Raw genomic sequence first — 20004 nt, 5'->3', positions numbered from 1 at the left:
TCAAGAACATTACCTTTTTACAGGTGGAATCTTGCAGTACTTAGGCTTTAGACTCTCGTTTCTTTTTGTCCAACCCTCTGTGCACTTCACACATTTTGTTGCATGTAGCTGTAGCTTGTTTGTTCTCATTGTGTGGTAATCTAGTGGATGATGGATCAACTTATTCTTGATTCAACTATTGACATTTGGTGTTTTCAGTTTTGGCAGTGGGAAGTGGTGCTTCCTTGCATGTTCAGGACTGGGTGTGTTTTGATGGTGGAATTGTTGGATCCCAGAGCATGGATGTGTTCACCTTCACTTGATGCTGTCAGATACCTTTCCAGCGTGATTGTACCAATTTACACTCCCGCCAGCAGTATAGGGGAATGGGAATGGGATTGTGACTTGCTCATGCTGCCGTTTTTTTGCTGGTGTGTTTTTTTAAAGATGTGATTGAGTTAACTTGCAGCATGCCTGGCACCCAGTCCAGTCTTTGACCTGTTCTGTTTCCTTTTCCTGAAGGCCTTCCCTCTCCCTCTGGCCAGGCCCGTTAGTCTTGCAGTACTCAGTTCAGGCATCACCACTCCCTGGAAGCCCTGTATGACTCCCTGTCAACATACTTCACACACGTGTTTGTGATACCCTCACGAGATTTGGAGATCTCGAGTGGGGAAAGAAAAAATAAAGACTATATTATTGTTGTATTTCAAGCCAGTTAATACTCACTGGGTTTTATTTTCTTTTAAGATGTTATTTATTTATTCATGAGAGACACTGGCAGAGGGAGAAGCAAGGCTCCATACATAGGGAGCCCGATGTGGGGACTCGATCTCAGGACCCCAGGATCACACCCCAAGCTGAAGGCCAGACGCTCAACCACTGAACCCCCCAGGCATCCTACTCACTAGATTTTAATTCTGTTTACTAATTGTCTGACTTTGGACAAATCTTTTAATCTCTCTGACCCTCGGTTGTCTAGTTTGTAAAGTGAAGGAAAAGGAAAAGGAGAAGAAGAACAGGATAGGGGAGAGAAGAAGGACAGGGGAAGAGGAGGGGTAGATGTTGGGAAGATTAATATATGAAACAGTGCTTAGAACCTGGCACCTCCTAAGAGCTCTATAAATAGGAACTGTTAGAATTCATTAGCATGGGAATGCTTTTGCTCTTCTACTTACTAATACAAAATTTAGCATTTAATGGTTTCTGTCTTGTATTTTTAAACTTTATAAAATAATCTATAAGATGGTAAGTTGAGAACAGCGGTAGCATCTTCAAACTTGTTTGCAGTGCCTAGACACATCAAAGTACTCAAATATTTGCTGCTGGGTCTTTACTCTTCTGCCTACTTCCATTGACAGAAGTGCTGCTTGCTACATTTTGAGTTACCGCCACTTTTACCTTTCTCTCTCCTCTTTCTTTCAGTTCACATTAGTACATGTATGTTTGTAAAACATCTGCAAAATATCATCAGGAGAATCTGTGCAACCAGAGAGGGCTGGAGAAGTAGTTAGTGCGTGTGTGTGTGATTTTTCTCAGTTCGTTGATCAGTTAAACTAGCAATTTTCTTTTAATATGTAGATTATTGAATTTAAAATGTCAGTGTTTACTTAGCACTTCTGCTGTGTGACTTTATTATAGTTATTATTTTATGACAAAATCATAATCACTTAAAATATGTGGCTTTACTTCTTTTTTCAGACTATTTCCAGGAAAACATGGATCTATTTTTATCATAAAAATGGTTAGGAAAATGAATTTGATTCATGGTTACTCACTTCCTAGGTAACTTTTTAGAACATTCTGTAAAGTGTGATGCATTCTTTCTTTTATGAAATAGATTTAATCTATTTTACTAGTCTTGTCCTTTTTTTGGTCATTATGTTTATTTATATTTATATAAAAAGCTCAAGCTCAAGCTTTTGTGCACACCTAGCTGTCAAATAGGTGTGGCAATGACTTGGAGGAGCTACCAGGTTTCTGATTCATCTTAATCCAATTCATTACTGGTTACACTCCAATTCATTACTGATAATGCTAATTTATTAGTTTGCATTTGAAGAGACAGCTTTCTAGTTACTCCAGTGCTCGTGTTGTCTAGAGAGAGTAATCTTGCTTGGTGACAGGCCAGCTAGTAGAATACTTGGTGTTGAGAAGTTACCAATGAGGAAGGAGCTTCTGCGTGGCTCCATTGGTTAAGCATCTCTTGATTTGATCTGAGGGTCTTGGGATGGAGCCCTGCATCAGGCTCTGTGCTCAGCAGGGGAATCTGCTTGAGATTCTCTCTAAAAATAAATAAACATTTTTTAAAAGAGAAGGAAATTAAGAACTAAAAGACATGCAGAATTGGGAAGGATAGCTTAAGGAGACCTATCTAAATTCCAGGGAATAATTCCTGACCTACTTCAAAATACTTCAATAGAGACCAGCGTATCTATCATATAGTTATTTCTCTTTCTGTTAGCACTGCTTATGAGAGTTACTCAAGATTTTTTTGTTTCTTGATCATGAGGAGGACTGAAATGATACTCTAAGTTTTTGGGTGTGCATGTGTACATTTCCATGAATTTATTTATATTAAATTCATGGAACTGCTGCCGTAGTCACAATACACAATTCCAGTATTCCAAAGAAACCCCTTGTGCTGCCCCTTTAGAGTAACATCTTTCTTCCATTCCTAGTCCATGACAACTTCCAGTCTGTTCTCCATCACTATTGTATTGTCTTTTCCGAAAGTCATGTATATGGGATTCTATACCATTCACTCAGCATAAAGCCTTAGAGAGGCATCCCAAGTTGCTGCAATGTCTCAGTAGGTTTTCTGTTTTTTGTTTTAATGTTTTCTTGCTGAGTTGAATAGTGTCATATGGTTGAACCAGCTTAACCACTCTCCCATTGAAGACACGTGGTTGTTTCCAGTTTTTGATAATTTTGAATACAGCTACTCTAGACATTCACGTGCAGATTTTTTGCGTGAACATAAAAAAATTTTTATTTCTTTAGGAAAACTATTTTTCTAAACTGCTGTTTATCATGTGGGGTTCCTGAAGTCTTTTAAGTGTGGTCAACTAGTGTGTTGATAGAGATCTCAGTGAATGGAGCCAAAAGAAAGGAAAAAGAAAAGCTCTCCCTGCCTTTGATACTGGCCCTGTGTTGGGGCACTCTCTGATGGTTAGCCTTGTGGTTGACAGTTTTGTCTTGGTCTTTGCTTTCCGTTTGCATTGAGCCTGAATACCACCAGTCAGAGGTCCGAATGTGATGTTGTAGGCTCTTCTCAGCTCTCTTCTGAGCATGTGTCCTGTCCTGGACATGTGTGGCTCTCTAATTCCCTGGTGTAAGTGGAAACTTCCAGGGTCCAGCTTCCCCAAAGAATCTCTCCCTTGCTTTTCTTCCTAGGCTTTCAGTGCATCTGTTGTTTGTTTCAACTGTTAAGTGTTCTGCCATTGGCTGCCTCCCCACCCCAGGTGTGGGTGATTCCTTTGCTTCTCAGTGTTTTTCTGGAATGTGTTTTCAGTAGCCACTCTGTGCCTGAGAGGGTTCTGAGTCAGGTGAAAGAAATCTTAGACCTCAGGTGAGTCCCCCGGGTAAGCCCCCAGGCAGGTCAAAACAGACCGCCAGAATTCTTTGACATTAGGTCTGCTATGCTTTCTTTGCAACCAGAGACCAGAGTCCAACACTGAGAATGGGCTGCCATCCTCAGGACCACTGCTGAGCAAGGGAGGGGACAAGGCAAAAGCAAGTAAAAATGTGCAAAGCTCTTTTCTTTTTAAGTTGAAATTTTCTGGACTCAGTATCTCTCATTGCTGTTAGCATTTGGCTATTTTTAAGAATTCTGACAAAGTTGATTTGGACAGTTTTTGATCATTTTTTAGAATTTATGTGGAGGGTCAGAACCTTTGAACTCCATGCTTTGCCCTTTTGCCAATGTCACTATTTACTAAAACCCTACAGATAACATCATACTTAATGGTGAGAAAATTGACGTTTTTTCACTAAGGTCAGGTACAAGATAAGGATGTTCCTTCTCACTACTCCTTTTCAACATTGTAGTGGAAATTCCAGCTAATGCAGTAAGACAAGGAGATATTAAAGTACACAGAACAAGAAGGAAGAAATAAAAGTTCTATCAGAGATGTCATGAACGTCTGTAGAAAACTTGAAAGAATCAACAGAACTACTCCTGGACTGAATAGTAGGCAAGAGTAGCAGGGTTGTAGGATATAAACCTAATATGTGAAAATCAATTGCTTTCCTGGTACCAGCAATGAATGAGGGGATTTTAAATAAAAAATCTAATACTGTTTACATTAGTACCCCCCAAAAATGAAATACTTAGAAAAAACTCTAGGAAAATATATACTAAATCTGAGGAAAATGACAAAACTCTGATGCAGGAAACTAAAAAACTAAATAAATGGAAAGATATTCCATATTCAGCATACGAAGAGCAGACTCACTGTTGTCAAGATGTCTGTTCTTTCCACCTTGATCTGTTTATTATTATTATTATTATTATTATTATTATTATTATTTAAGATTTTATTTATTCATGAGAGAGAGAGAGAAAAAGAGAATCAGAGACACAGGCAGAGGGAGAGGCAGCCTCTATGCAGGGTGCCTGACATGGGACTCGATCCTGGGTCTCCAGGATCAGGCCCTGGGCTGAAGGCGGCACTAAACCGCTGAGCCACCCAGGCTGCCCTGATCTGTTTATTAAATGCAATTTCAATGAAAATCCCAGCAAGTTTTTCTGTGGATATGAACAAGCTGATTTTAAAGTTTATATGGTGAGGCAAAGCCCCAGAGTAGCCAACACAGTCTTGAAGGAGAACAAAGTTGGAGAACAAAGACTGATACTACCTAATACCTTCACTTACTATAAAACTAAAGTAATAGAACTATGAGGTATTGGTGAAAAATAGGCAAATAGATCAGTGGAACAGAATACCAAGCCTGGAAGTAGACTTACCTAAATGTAATCAACTCACATTTGACAAAGCAGCAAAGGCATCACACTAGAGTAAGGATGGTCTCTTCAACAAATGATGCTGGTCTCTTCAACAACTGGACATTCACATACAAAAAACCAAAACAACAATAACAAAAAAGAATCTAGATACCCATCTTAACCCTTCACCAAAAATTAACTTAAAATGGAATGGAAATTAACTCCTAAATGTGGAATGGAAAACTTGAAGATAACATAGTAGAGCACCTACATGACTTTGTTTTTTAGCAGTGGCATTTTAGTTTCTACTCCAAAGCTTGAAAAAAATACTGATCAATGAAAAAAAAATTGGTAAGATGGACTTAATTAATTAAAAGGTTTGTTCTGTGAAAGACACTGTCAAGACCATTAGAAGATGAACTACGGACTGGTTGAAAATATTTGCAAGAGACATATCTGGTTCAGGAGTATTATCTAAAATATACAAAAAGCTCAATAATAAGAAAACAAACAACCTGATTAAAAAATGGGCCTACGATCTTAGTAGACATCTTACCAAAGAAGATCTATGGATGGCGAATAAGCAGATGAAAAGATGCTCCACAGCATATGTCATCAGGGAAATGCAAATTTAAGCAATAGTGAGCTATCACTACACACCTGTTACAACGACCAAAATCCAGAACACTGAGAACACCATATGCTGGTGAGGATGCGGAGAAGTAGGAATCCTTCATTGCTGGTGGGAATGCAAAATGGTACAGCCACTCAGGAAGACAGTTTAGTGGTATCTTACAATACTTAATATACTTACCATATAGTCCAGCAGTCACACTCCTTGGTATTTACACAAACGAGTTGAAGCTATGTCCATATAAAAATGGATGTTTATAGCAGGATTACTTATAATTTCCAAATTTTGGAAGCAGTCAAGTTGTCCTACAGTAGGTGAGGGGATACATAAACTGTGGCATACCAAGGCAGTGGACTATTATTCAGTACTAAAAAGAGCTATCAAGCCATGATGAAACATGGAAGAACTTTATTTTTTTAAATTTATTTTTTATTTATTCTATTTAAAAAAAAATTTTTTTTTTACATGGAAGAACTTTAGATGCATATTACTAAATCGGAGAAAACAATCTGTGAAGATTATGTAGTATGTGATTCTAACTATAATGACATTCTGGAAAAGGCAAAATTGTGGAGTCAACAAAAAAAAATTAGTGGTTGGGAGTGTGAAGAGGGATGAATAGGCGGAGCACAGAGGATTTTTAGGTCCCTAAAAGTATTGTGTATGATCCCCTAATGGTGGGTGCGTGTCATCATAGTTACACGTCATACGTCAAACCCATGGGACGTACATGTGAACCTTCATGTCAGCTGTGGACATTTGAATGGGAAGGTTATGTCAGTGTAGGCTCCTTGATTGTAACTTATGTACCCCTCTAGTGGGGGAAGATGATAGTCAGGGAGGCTGTGCATGTGTGGGGACCAGGTGGGGTGGGGGTTGGTATATGCAAATTCTTTGAACCTTCCTGTCGGTTTTACCATGAAACCTAAAACTGCTCAGAAATAATTCTGTAAAAATGGAGTTGAATGTTTGTCACTTGCTTATTCTGTTAGACTTGAATGTATTTCAGTGGGAATCACTGTCATTGTTTCCCCCTCAGTACCTACATATTATTGGAGGGATGTGAATAGTTCATTATTTTTAAAGATACCCTTGGCCCTGTTAAAAGTATTTCCTTTGCAATCTTTTGAACTAAAAAGTTACTAAGAACCCGGCGGTATATTGTAGTGTCAGAGACAGGAAATGTCTGCATCACCAGCAACAGTTCGGAGCTCAGCATGCAATTTGAAAGCTGCCTAGAGACCTAAAAAAGCGGCCAGGAGGAATGCCTTTTTTTTTTTTTTTTTTTTTTTTATGAGAAAAATCGAAAGATTCAGAATTCTTTAGGTGAAATGATGATGTGTGGCATCTGGGTTTTACTTCTCTAGCATACCTGCATGGCCATTGAGCTTGGCCTTGGCTGCTTCATTTATAAAATGAGGCATTTGGGTGACTTCCAGATTGCTTCTATTTCTGGGACCTTGATTTTTGGGACCTTGGTTTTCTATTTTATATTGATTTTTTTTTTTCTTTTTTAAAGATTTTATTCATGAGAGACACAGAAAGAGAGAGGCAGAGACATAGGCAGAGGGAGAAGCAGGCTCCATGCTGGAAGCCTGATGTGGGACTTAATCTCGGGACCCTGGGATCATGTCCTGAGCCAAAGGCAGATGCCCAACCACTGAGCCACCCAGGTGTCCCTATTTTATATTTATTCTTAATCCTAATTTTGTATGTCTTGTTGAGAAGTGAAGTTATAAATTGATAAAATATTCTCAGAATTTATATATATATTGCTTTTTAAAACTTGGAAATAGGATTGATTCAATAAAATGATTCTTGTCACAGGATATTTTTGTCTGTAATCTTAAATGTCTTTATTACATATTTTTGCATATTTCTCCTGCAATGTTATCCATTTTATTTCTTAAAGGAAGCCCCTAACTTCTTAATGTATATATACCACAATATAAACTCTCCTATTGTATGTATTACGGTGATAATGTCATAATTTTTTACATACTTTGAAGAAAATTTTTAGTATAAGCCCGTCTAGTCCTTTGCTTCTCCTCTTTAGTTAAGATCGTTGAAGAGGAATAGTTCGTTTTTCTCTCCCATGAAGAAACCCTGATTTACCTATTGCATTTCTATTTGGTAAGTAGAAAATAAAATGTTTAGATTATAGAATCTATTCGGTGTCAGAGAAGTTCTTAGCCAATTACTTAATAGTACCTATAAGGACATATCAGAAAAATGAGGGACAGATTGTGTGGAACTTAATCTTGTATTCATTAAGTAAATAGTTAGAAATAAAGACTTAACAAATTGTAAGTAAGCAGTGTACTTTGAGAGTGTAGGGATAGAATGCTTTTTGGGGCAGTGGTTCACCTAACGAGTTGGACTAGACTGAGATAACCAACTGCAGTGCATACATCTATATGTATATGGGCCTAGAATATTCCAACACAGGTGGTCATTGGTGATATATATATTTTTAAAGATTTATTTATTTATTTATTTATTTATTTATTTATTTATTTATTCATGATAGACATAGACAGAGAGAGAGGGGCAGAGACACAGGAGGAGGGAGAAGCAGGCTCCATGCCGGGAGCCCGACGCTGAACCTGATCCGGGGACCCCAGGATCGCGCCACAGCCAAAGGCAGGCCCTAACCGCTGAGCCACCCAGGGATCCCCTCTTTGGTGATATTTCTAACTATGGAGTCTGATGAGTTTGAGAAAAGGTTGTTAAAATAAATGTATTTCTGCATAACTTGTTTTAACAGAGAGATGTTTCTAGTCACAACCTTTCATTGTCAGGAGTGTCAGAGGGGTCTACTCGGCCCTGTTCTCACTCTTGAATTTAGTTGGGCTGAACAGAAGCAGGACCTGAGAGAGAGCCATGGCTGCCTCGTGGCTTACCTGCCAGGCCTTTGTGCAACAGGGAGCAGACACCAGTTCTCGTGTTTCTTGGCTTTCAATAGCCCTGCTTTGGAGAACAATCTTGGACTTCTCAGGAAACCTTTGCTTGAAAATCCACTATGTCACAATCTTGCCATAAATACTTATTTTGAAGGCTAGGAATTTGAGTTGAGAGTTTTTTTTTTTTCAAGGATTTTTCAGGTAGAAAAATTTCAGACAAGTGTTTTATGGCTAAGAGATTTTTAATTTTGATTGCTTTTACAAAATCATAGAGAATAGTCCCTTCTACTTGAATATTTGAGTTTCCAGGAGAGAGTGCAAGCAGGAACCCATGTGGTCGAGGGGTAGGGAAGGCGTAGGGGGGAGTGAGTTTGTGTATCCTCATGCATGTGTATCTTAATTTGTGTCATCATTATAGCTACCATCTAGCTACCATAGCCAACTTTTACACCCTTTACATATACTTAATTCTCATCAAAGCTATCAGATGGCTATATAACTATCTTTATAGACCAGAAAACTCTGTAGAAAGGCTACCGAACTTGCTGAATTACTCTGTCTGTGTCAGAATCAAGATTTGGAATTATTTTTGTCTATCTGGTAAACATGCATATATATATATATATATATATATATACACACACATCTCATATTTATGTGTATGTGTATATATTATACTCACCATAGTAAGATATATTACTTTTTGTCAAAAGTAGTATATATGTCCTACACATATTTGAACTATGTGTTTGACTTCTTGGCAGTAAGCTGTACATTTGAGTTTATATTTCCAATAATAATGGACTCGCACTGACTTTGTAAAGTATTCATCTGCAAAATGGTTTGAACGTGTAGGATACCTGCCAGATCTCGGGTTGAACTGAAGATAAACTGACCCAACTTAGGAAGAGACTTTGCCCTAACTAGTACTAGGTACCCAAGGCACAGAGGAATAGTCATCTTATTGTTTTATAACCGTATCGTTTCAGTGGCCTGGGTGGTTGTGATGAGTCCCAAGCATTCCTGATGTCAGTGGAGAGGTAAAAGCGTGCTTGGGTTCTACCTCCACAGTTTAATTCTCTACTTGCCCAACTCCCAACTCCAAATAGATGTCGCCATTCTAAGGATACCTCATCTTTTGATTTTCATATACCCACCAGAATACCTTTTTGTGACCCCTGTGAGGTTCTTGGATTCCATTTTAAGAACCACAGATTATTCCAGTTTCTAAATGTGAAACATAACCAACATACCTGTTAAAGGTGGGGCTGGACTCTAGTCCTACTGCTGCTCTTTATTCTTCAAGAAAGTGAAATGTAATCAGTTTGCAAGGTCTGTTAGCTGAACTATGGAAAAGTTCATTTATTCAGCAAGTATTTGAGCACCCCTTAGGTACCATACACTGTTCCAGGTGTTGTATGGAAGAGAGTCAAACCCATAAAATGCCTGTTCTCTTGAAGCTTATTTTGTAGTCAGGGTTGACAGGAATGTGCTCATGGTCCCAGAAGAGCAGGACTGGTAGGGGAAGGAGAGAGGCTGGCAGGCTTGCCAGTGTGGTGTTTGGTTGGGCATCCCCTTCTCATCTGGGCGTGGTGTTTTTCTTTTGGGTTCAGGCTTCAAGGGGTGTGGGGGCTTCCTTGAGGAGCAGCAAATCCTGCCTGTGCTCCTAACAAGCACTCGTGGCTCAGCCAGATGCCACAGGTTGTCTGTACTCTGCCTTGTTGGTGCAGAACGCTGATACTTCCTTGTACCCTAGTTCCTCATATATTGGGAATTAGAAGCACGGTGATTATGTTTATCTGCAGCACCACAGGAAATTAATACCTAGACCTCATTACTAAATACACATGCGTCTTATGAAACAGTTTTCCTTGTTTTGTTTTGGGATATTTAATTTCTAAATGCCATTCTTTTATAGTTAGTACTGAAGCTAATCTGACTGTAATATTTTATATCCTTGTCTTTTTAAAGTCTGTATTATAGGAGAAACACCGTGTTTGGATGAATTTAAAATAAAATCCTGGATTTCTGAAACATAACTTGCCTTTCAAGTTTACTTCTTTTCCCGTTGTGTAATTTACAGATGTAGAGAGTTGGAGATTAGTGTACCATTATCATACAGTGAAAGAAAATAGACACCTTTCAGGGAACTTAGAGTTAATACAATGTTTCATAGGTTAAAGCAAAAAAAAAAAAAAAAAGGTAAATCAGTCTAATGTGAGAATGTGATACAATTTACTTTATCAAATTTGGTGACCACATTGAACAGAAATGGTTTACTTGGTTTAAAAAGTTAATTCAGAATCTTAGCTCAGCAGACTAAGCATATATGGTATATGAACTTCAGGAAATTGCTGAAGCAAGGTTAAGTTCTCGTCTAGTTGGTGGGACCATAGAATGCTTTGAGAATCTGAGACAAGCATGTTGCTCCTTCCCCAGGAAAATGTACCTGTGTTCAAGAATGCAAAATTCATGGACAACCTAGGAGTTCTGGGGGCCCCTTGGAGCTCATTAGAGTTGATGGACCCTAGGCTGACAAACTACTCTAGGTTTCTGGAAAACTCTGGCAGCACTTCTCAGTGTGGATCATTTCCTGATGACCTTTTTTTTCTGTTTTTGTTTTTGGTGTTTCTTTTTATTATTAGAAATGATACTCTCCAAAGTGGAAAGTACTCTCAAGAAGCCTAATAAAATCCAAATTATAATTTTAAATAGGCTATTTCATATCTATTTTACACAAATAATCATGAATTTATTACCAGAGCATTATATAAATTAGTTTAGCAACAAACAAATCATGATTAGACATTAGACTTCTCTCCTGCCTTTTGTGCTTCCTGCTGTGAGAGGGAGGATGGTACACCAGCGAAGCAGCAGTGACTGTGGGCAACAGGAAGCTGAGGTGAGGCTCCTGGACCAATCAGCCCATAGAAGAGTGCATAGATCCTAGAGAACTTTCTTGAGAGAACAGAACGTACCCTATCTTAGTTCTGTGGCTGCCATACAAAGTACCACAAATTGCATGTGGCTTAAACAACAGAAATGTAGTCTCACTGTCCTGGAAGCCGGAGGCCAGAAATTGGGGTTTTGGCGGGGTTGACTCCTTCTGAGGATGTGAGGGAGAATCTGTTCCAGGACGCTCTTCTAGCTTCTGGTGGTTTGCTGGCTGTGTTTGGTGTTTCTGGACTTGTAGCACTATCACCCTGGTGGCTGCTTCCATTTCCACATGGTATGCCTCGTGTGTGTGTCTGTCCCTTGACATGGCCTTATATTTATAAGGACACCAATCATACTGGATTAGAGCCCATATGATTCCAACAGAACCTCATTTCAACTAATTCCATCTCCCCTAACTCTGGGGGTTAGAACCTTAATATATGAATCTGGGGGTATACAATTCAACCTATAACATCCCCAAGTGGTTTTTAATTGCCAGTTTTTCAAAGGCCTTCTGTTTGAGATGATTACTAAGAGTCATAAATTACAGATGCCAAGACATTGAAATCAGCATTATATTGACATCTTCAGCATTTCTTGTAGCACATCTTCACAAGAATCACTAGGCTGTTCTTTTAACATCTGACTGTCCTCCTCTTTCTTTACTTCCCCCCTCCCTCTCCCTCATCTCCCTCCCCTCCATTTTCTTTCTCATTTGTTTATGTACTTCTAAAACCTCTACATGCGGGGAAGCTAAAGTATCAGTTCTTTCAGCAAAAGTTATTGAAACCAACCTCAACACCGTTGGCACTTTGTGTGGCCATCCTGTGCATGCTGGAATGTGTAGCAGCATCCCTGGCTTACACCCATTTGATGCCAGTGCCAGCCCCTGGTCCCCTGCCCTCCTGTCCTGCCTTGAAAATACAAAATATCATCAGGCATTGCCACATGTCTTCCTGGTGACAAGATCACCACTGGCTGAGAGCAACAGATTTAAATTTACCATGTGCCAGGCCAGGTAATGGGGAATCCAAGGATTTGACAGGGACAAACTCATGTTCTCATGGGACTCAGGTTACTGAAACTGGTCACATTCTTAATGGTTGAAAGTGACAAAGAGTTTCCTTTTATGTGTTCTAGATTTTTTTCATCTTTGTTTTAAATTGAAGCTTTAAAGATATTTATCTGAAAGTGATTCTTGAAGAAGAGCTAATACTAGCATCTGTTTTCATGTAAAGTAGTTGGGAGAATCAAGACTTTTCATGTGTTGATTTGAAAAGGTCAAATTCATGGTTTTTCTTCACAGATAAAGATTTAATAACCCACTGTATTTCTTCATGGTACTACACCCTACATTTGAATGTGAATATGCATTTGGTTTCTAGCTTTTAAAATATTTTAAACATTATAATTGCTTTTATTATTAAAGTAAACATTGGAATGCCTGGTGGCTCAGCAGGTGAGCATCTGCCTTTGGGTCAAGTTGTAATCCCAGGGTCCTGGGATCGAGTCCTGCCATCAGGCTCCCTGCATGGAGTCTGCTTCTCCGTCTGCCTATGTCTCTGCCTCTCTCTGTGTCTCTCATGAATAAATAAAATCTTAAAAAAAAAAATAAACAGCTCCTCTGTGTCTAGTAAACTAATGATTGCCATGCTGGTTTTGTTATTTAGTTCTGTTGCTGAGGAACAGCTTGGAGAGAGTATAGTGCTCTTTTTCTGACAGTAGCCTCAAAAAAAGAGATCATATCAGTGTTAGTTTATTTTATTTTTTAGTGCAATTACATTAGAAACTTTTCTTTTTGGAAGTCTTTTTATCTGATGTAATTGAATTGCATTATAACATTTAAGTCATTTAAATTCCTAATGGAATCTTGAAACCATATACAGTGGCACTGAAAAGTAATGAAAAAACTTCATATGTGACTTGTAGAAACGAACCTATTTATTTTTAATTTGAGAGGGAGAGAGCACAGATTGGAAGTGGGGAGGGTAAAGGAGAGAGAGAATCTTAAGCAGGTTCCACACCCAGCATGGAGCCCGATTCAGGGCTCAGTCTCACGATGCCGAGATCATGACCAGAGCTGAAGTCAAGAATCGGACACTCAACCGACTGAGTCACCCAGGCACCCTGAAACTATTTTATTTTATTTTATTTTATTTTATTTTATTTTATTTTATTTTATTTATTTTATTTTATTTTATTTTATTTATTTATTTTATTATTTATTATTATTATTATTTTTTTAAAGATTTTATTTATTTATTCATGAGAGACACAGAGAGAGAGAGAGAGAGGCAGAGACACAGGCAGAGGGTGAAGCAGGCTCCATGCAGGGAGCCCGACGTGGGACTCGATCCTGGGGCTCTCCAGGATCACACCCTGGTGTGAAGGCGGCCCCAAACCGCTGAGCCACCCGGGCTGCCCTTATTTTTTTTTTCTGAAACTCATTTTAATACTTCATAAAATTTTGTATGTTGGGGGAGGGATTTCCTGGGTTTAAATATAAATTGAAGTTGATATGGTTGGTCTTTTTTGACTTCACATACATGATTATTGGCCTAATTTCATTCATTTATTAGTTGTCAGCAGTATATGAGAAGAGTTAGAACCTTGCTATTTGTAAATATTAGAAGCTCTCTAAAGCATTGAAGTCAGAGGCATCATGACCTTACTTACCCTGAGTGGACCTATCGGTTTTTGTTGTGATTTGTTTTTTTTTTTTTTTTTTTTTTTTTTTACTGAATTTGTAGACATCATGGGTTATAGCTCATGGGCAGCTTGCTCTGTTCCTGCAGACAGAGAAAGTTCTGCAATATGTGAGCATCCTGAGGAACAGAGAGCCCTGGTGTCCTATGCTTGCAGATGGGCTTGATGCATTGTTGATGGAATCAAGACTTGTTGAGCAGCAAAATCAAGATTTGGAGAGGAGGATGAAGAAATAATCTTGTCAGAGTTGTAGTCTTTGGTGAACTCCTTGATGAATGGTGCCTCTTAGATTTTTAAAAATGATCCTTTTAGGGCAGCCCGGGTGGCTCAGCGGTTTAGTGCCACCTTTGGCCCAAGGTTGTGATCCTGGAGACCTGGGATCGAGTCCCACGTCGGGCTCCCTGCATGGAGCCTGCTTCTCCCTCTGCCTGTGTCTCTGCCTCTCTCTGTCTCTCATAAATAAATAAATAAATAAATAAATAAATAAATAAATAAATAAAATCTTTTTAAAAAACGATCCTTTTAGAAGACTAAAACTGAGAGCTTTTATTTGTTAGAGAAGTTTTTTTTTTACCTTTCTGCAAGAACAGTTGCTCACAGTTTTTCCCTCTGTGGGGGTTATGAGTCTATTTGTCTCTCTCCTTATTTTAAGAGACATTATAAAGACCATATTGTGCAGCATTGTAAGATGTATTTTTAGTATTTTTTCTCAAAATGCATATTTCTATTTTAATTGTCAAAGACCAACTTGTCAACTTTTATTAAATTTAATTTTTATCTGCAGAAATACTAGTTATTTCTGAAGTAAAAGTTCACTGACCTAAAAAGTGCTTCTCCTACCTCTGCAGCAGAAATTGCTAAATAATGGTTACATAATTTGATGGCTATTAAAAAATATTGCCCAAATTCTATGACTATAGTTTTTTAAAGATTTATTTATTTGAGAGAGAGAGAGAGACCATATGTGTGCACACAGGGGTAAGGAAAGAGACAATCCTAAGCAGACTGCACTGAGCTGGATGTGGGGCCAAATCTCATGACCCCAAGATTACGGCCTGAGCCGAAACCCAGAGTTGGACTCTCTGCACCACCCAGATGCCCCTATAGGTGTTTAGGTTTTGTAAACATATGTAGTTTTCTTATGAATAACATAACCTTAGTTAAATGAATTTTGAAAATCTGCAATAATTTCAGTTAGCTTATAATGAATGGTAGGTGTCATAATTCTTCTTAAAGTTTTATTCCTAAAACACCTAAAACACCTAAAAATTGTTACACCAGAAAAGAAGTAACTCTACTTTTATAGCAATAAACATTATGCTTTTGTCATTTCTGTTTTCCAGTGTTTTCTTTCACACGCTTCTGTCCAAATTCCAGAGTCTTAAATGATTTAACCAAGTCTTATTTTGAACCATATCCTTATTTATATAAGAAATTAGCTTGCTGATATTTAAAATTAGGAGTTGTCAAAAGGGATACACATCCATTCATTAGATGATGTGTTAGGTATTTGTTATATGCCAGGCACTATTCTAGGCTGGCAGTGAAGTAGTGAAGAAAATAAGACTGGTATGTTAGATATATATACCAAAGGAAGAGATAAAGCAGAGAAGAGACTTTTTGTGCATTTGTTTGTTTCGGGTGGAATCATTGTCAGTTGTAGAAAAGGTAGTCAGGGAGCCCTCAGTGAGAAGAAATTGGCAGTGGAGTGGGTTGAGACCTGAAGGAGATGAGAGAGTGGGTGATTGGGACAACTGAGCCAAGATCCTCCTAGGCAAGGACACCCACATACAAATACCCTGAGGCAGTGCTGCAGGAATATCTGACTAAGGTGGCTGGAGTGAAGTGAGCAAGAGGGGAAGTAGAGAAGTGAGGGCCAAGGGGATCATTTGGGGTACCAGCTATTACTCTGATGATTTGGGAAGCCATTTGAGCTGTGAGGTGACGTGGTCTGACTTAAGTTTTCACAGGATTACTGTGTTGCCGTGAAAAGAATAGAATGGAGAGTGAAGGTGTTAGCAGGGAAACAATTTAAGATTCAGGAAATTTAAAATGTACAGGTGAGCCAGGATGTGGCTAGAACCTGGTGAGTAGGAGTGAAGGTATTGAGTGGTTGGATTCTAAATTTAGAGCCAGTTGGACCTAGTGAATGAGATAGAGGGTCAAAGGTGACTCGAGGGTTTGGTCTAAGCAACTGAGAGAATGGAGTTATCATTTATAGAGATGACAGACTATTAAGGAGAAGGTTTTTGAAAAGTCTTATTTTGGAAATGCATGGATTAAACCACTTTAGGTAGAGTGGCATACCATAGGACTATATGATTATTTGTAATATATACTACCTAGCTTTATATTTATAGTAGGTGTTAATCTCAGATATGTAAATCTTCTCTTCTTTCTTTTTTTCAAAACTCTTCTGGTTATTTTAGGTCTTCTGGATTCAGGTAAGTTTTTGGATCAACTTATCAATAGTTTATGGAAAGCTATAGATCAATCTGGAGAGGATACATATCTTATTGATACTGAGTCTTCTAATCCATGCACATGGTCTGTCTCTCCACATAAATGTTCTTTAGTTTGTTTTGCGGTGTTTTTTGTTTTCAGAGTGTGGATCTGAAACTTATTTTGTTAGTTATTTCTACATATTTTATTCTTTTTGATGCTATTGTTTATGTTCATTTTTGACTATTACTAGTATTTAGAAAAATACTTGTATCCTGTGACCACTAAATATGCTTATTCTAATAATTTTTTTGTAGGTTCTTTAGGATTTTCTTCCTATAAGATTATGTATGTTTGTAAATACAGAGCTTTACTTCTTCCTTTCTAATCTGTATGCTTTTACTTTCTTCCTTTGTTTTCTGGTGTCATGCTGGGTCAAACTTTCAGTACAGCATTGAATGGAAATGGGTGAGAGCAGGTATCTTTGCCTTCTTCCTTGTCTGAGAAGAGCATTCAGTTTTTAACCATGAACGTTGATGTTTGTTCTAGATTTATTGTAGATGCCTTTTATCTGGTTAGGAAAGTCTCTCTCTGTTTTTGCTTTGTTGGGAGTTTATGTCATGAATAGATACTAGATTTTGTCATATAACTTTCTTTGTATCCATTTACTGATATGGTTTTTGTCCTTTATTAGCTGGATGTATCATGTTAATTGCTTTTTGGGTCTTAAGCCTCAGATTCCTAGGATAAGATCCTCTCGATTGTGGTGCATGTTCCTTATTTTATATGTTGTTAGATTTAATTTGCTAATATTTTGTTAAGGATTCTTGTACTATGTTCCTGAGGCATATTGCTCTTTGATATTAGGGTAAAATGCCTTATAATATAAGTTGGGACATCTATCATCTCAACTTTGTGTAGGACTTAAATATTTGAGTTAATTCACCAGTGAAACCATATGCTTTTTTTAAAAACCTGATTCTCAGTAATATTGCTGACTGTCTAACCCTTTCATAGCCTTATCAGTGCCCCTCCCCCCCACCCTTGGGCTGTTCATCTTTGTACCTGCTGTGCTTGCTAATTCAGACTTTGATGTAAATGTCTTTTAACCACTTATTCTCTCTTTTTTAAATTTTATTTTAATTTTTTTAACCACCTATTCTCAACGAGGTATTTAACACTCTTTTACCCTTAAATTTATGACATCTGCCCACTTTTTTGCATTCATTGTTATTTTAAAATTTAAGCAAATTTAAAATACCTTTTTTGAGAATATTTTATCACCAGTTGAAATGGTGTAAGATATTTAGATTAGAATCTCGACTGCTATGAACTGAACTGTGTTCCCCCAGAATTTATCTGTTGAAGTCTTAGCCTCCAATGTGACCATATTTGGAGTTAGGAAGTAACTAAGGCTAAATGAGGTCATACGAGTGGGCCCCTAATCCTGTAGGATTAGTGTCTTTATAAGAAGAGTTACCAGGGGACTAGTGCTCTCTCTACCTTGTCAGGACAGCCAGTAGAGAGGCCTCTCCAGGAACCAAACTCTTGTGGAACCTTGATCTTAGACTCCCAGCCTCCAGAACCAGGAGAAAATAATTCATGTTGTTTCAGTCTCCTAATCTGTGGTGTTTTGTTGTGACATTCCAAGCTGACTAATACATCTGCTTTATGCTGTTCCCTTTGGAATGCATTTTCCTAATGTTGCTGTCACATAACTGAGAACCTAGTACGGTCTGGTCTTTTGCCTCTGCTCTTCTGGGAATCCTGGATTGGTTGCTTGCTTTGGTCTCCTGGGAATGTTAACAGTAGCTAGTCACAAACCTATAACCTTTCAGGAATGCTTTATTACCAGTTGATGTGTTCCCTCATAATCATGCACATACTCCTGCAGAACTTTTGTGCTTATATCTTTCAGCCTTTTGGTTCTCATATGAGATTAGAAAAGTAGAGAGGTACTCTTCTGAGGTTGTACTTCCATTGAAGAACGAAAATGTCTATGTGTTTGACAACTGTTGGCAGTGATACCTTTTGTTAAATTGGTATGGGTAACATAGTTTGGGAACTGTATTAAAAATTCCTGTTCCCCTAACTAGAATAATAATAAAAATAATCCAATGTCCAAAAGTATATTAGTTTTCTATTTTTGCATAATAAATTACCACAAATTTAGCAGCTTAAAACAATGCCCATGTATTAGGTCACAGTTCTGTAGACTAGTAGTCTGGCACTGTGTGACTTTTTCTTTTGCTCACATTACGTCAAGACTACCAGTCAAGTGTTCATCATACTAAATTCTCATCTAGAGGTTCTGGGGAAGGCTCTGGAAAGGCCTTTATTCCAGACTCTTTCTTGTTGACAAAATTCAGTTCCATGACTCTAGGGCCAAGGTTCCTATTTCCTTGCCAGCTGCCAGCTTGGAGTCTCTCTCAGTGTGCAGAGGTTATCTGTATTCCTTGACACATGGCTCTCCATCTTCAGGTCAATTGTGGCACTTCACGTCTTCCTTGTGCTTTGAATCTTGGTCTTTCTTTTCTGCCACCAGCAGGAGAAAATTCTCTGCTCTTAAAATGGCTCATGTATAGGTCAGACCCAACTGGGTAAGGCCAATCTACAATGTGACATAACCTAATCATGAGTAAACTCCTTCATATTCATAGTATTGCATGTTATGCAGGGTGTGTACAGCAGGAGAAAATCCTGGGGGTATCTTAGGAAATTGCTTATCACAATATGCTTTACTGTAAGTGACTGTGGTTTTGAATCTTGATGATTTGAATAAAAAGGGGATTGATCAAAAAACTTTCTGGTACAGTCCATTTGAACAAATGTAAAAGTGCTTTGCATTTTTCTAGAATGCTATGATTATTATTAAAAATTTTAATTACAGTAGTTAACATACAGTGTTATCTTAGTTTCAGGTATACAGTATTGTAAGTCAATAATTATATATATTACTCAGTGCTCATCATGATAAGTACATTCTTTCATCCCCATCACCTATTTCCTCCACCCCCCCACCCCTCTCCCCTCTGTAACCATCAGTTCGCTCTCAATTGTTAAGAGTCTGTTTCTTGGCTTATCTCTTCTCTTTGTCCCTCTTTGCTTGCTTGTCTGTTTTGTTTCTTATATTCCATACAAGTGAGGTAATATGGTATTCGTCTTTCTCTGACTTATCTAACTTATTATTATACTGTCTAAATCCATCCATGTCATTACAAATGGCATGATCTCATTCATTTTTGTGGCTTAGTAATATTCCATGTATATACAGAACACATCTTTTTTATCCGTTTATTTGTCGATGGACACTTGGGTTGCTTCCATAATTTGGCTGTTGTAAATAATGCTGCAATAAACATAGGGGTATATATATCTTTCTAAATTAGTGTTTTCATAATCTTTGGGTAAATAGTAGTGGAATTATTGGAGTAATGGAATTAATAGAGCTATATGGT

General features: G+C 38.0%; 1 protein-coding gene across 1 annotated transcript in view; it reads left to right on the top strand.

Moving 5' to 3' along the window:
• The window catches only part of PDE10A (phosphodiesterase 10A), a 298350-nt gene that overhangs the window by 81305 nt on the left and 197041 nt on the right, over positions 1 to 20004 (top strand). The window lies entirely within an intron of this gene.

This window comes from Canis lupus, chromosome 1 (assembly GCF_003254725.2).
Source record: "Canis lupus dingo isolate Sandy chromosome 1, ASM325472v2, whole genome shotgun sequence".
Classification (NCBI taxonomy): domain Eukaryota; kingdom Metazoa; phylum Chordata; class Mammalia; order Carnivora; family Canidae; genus Canis; species Canis lupus.
This window is presented reverse-complemented; position numbering and strand designations above follow the sequence as displayed.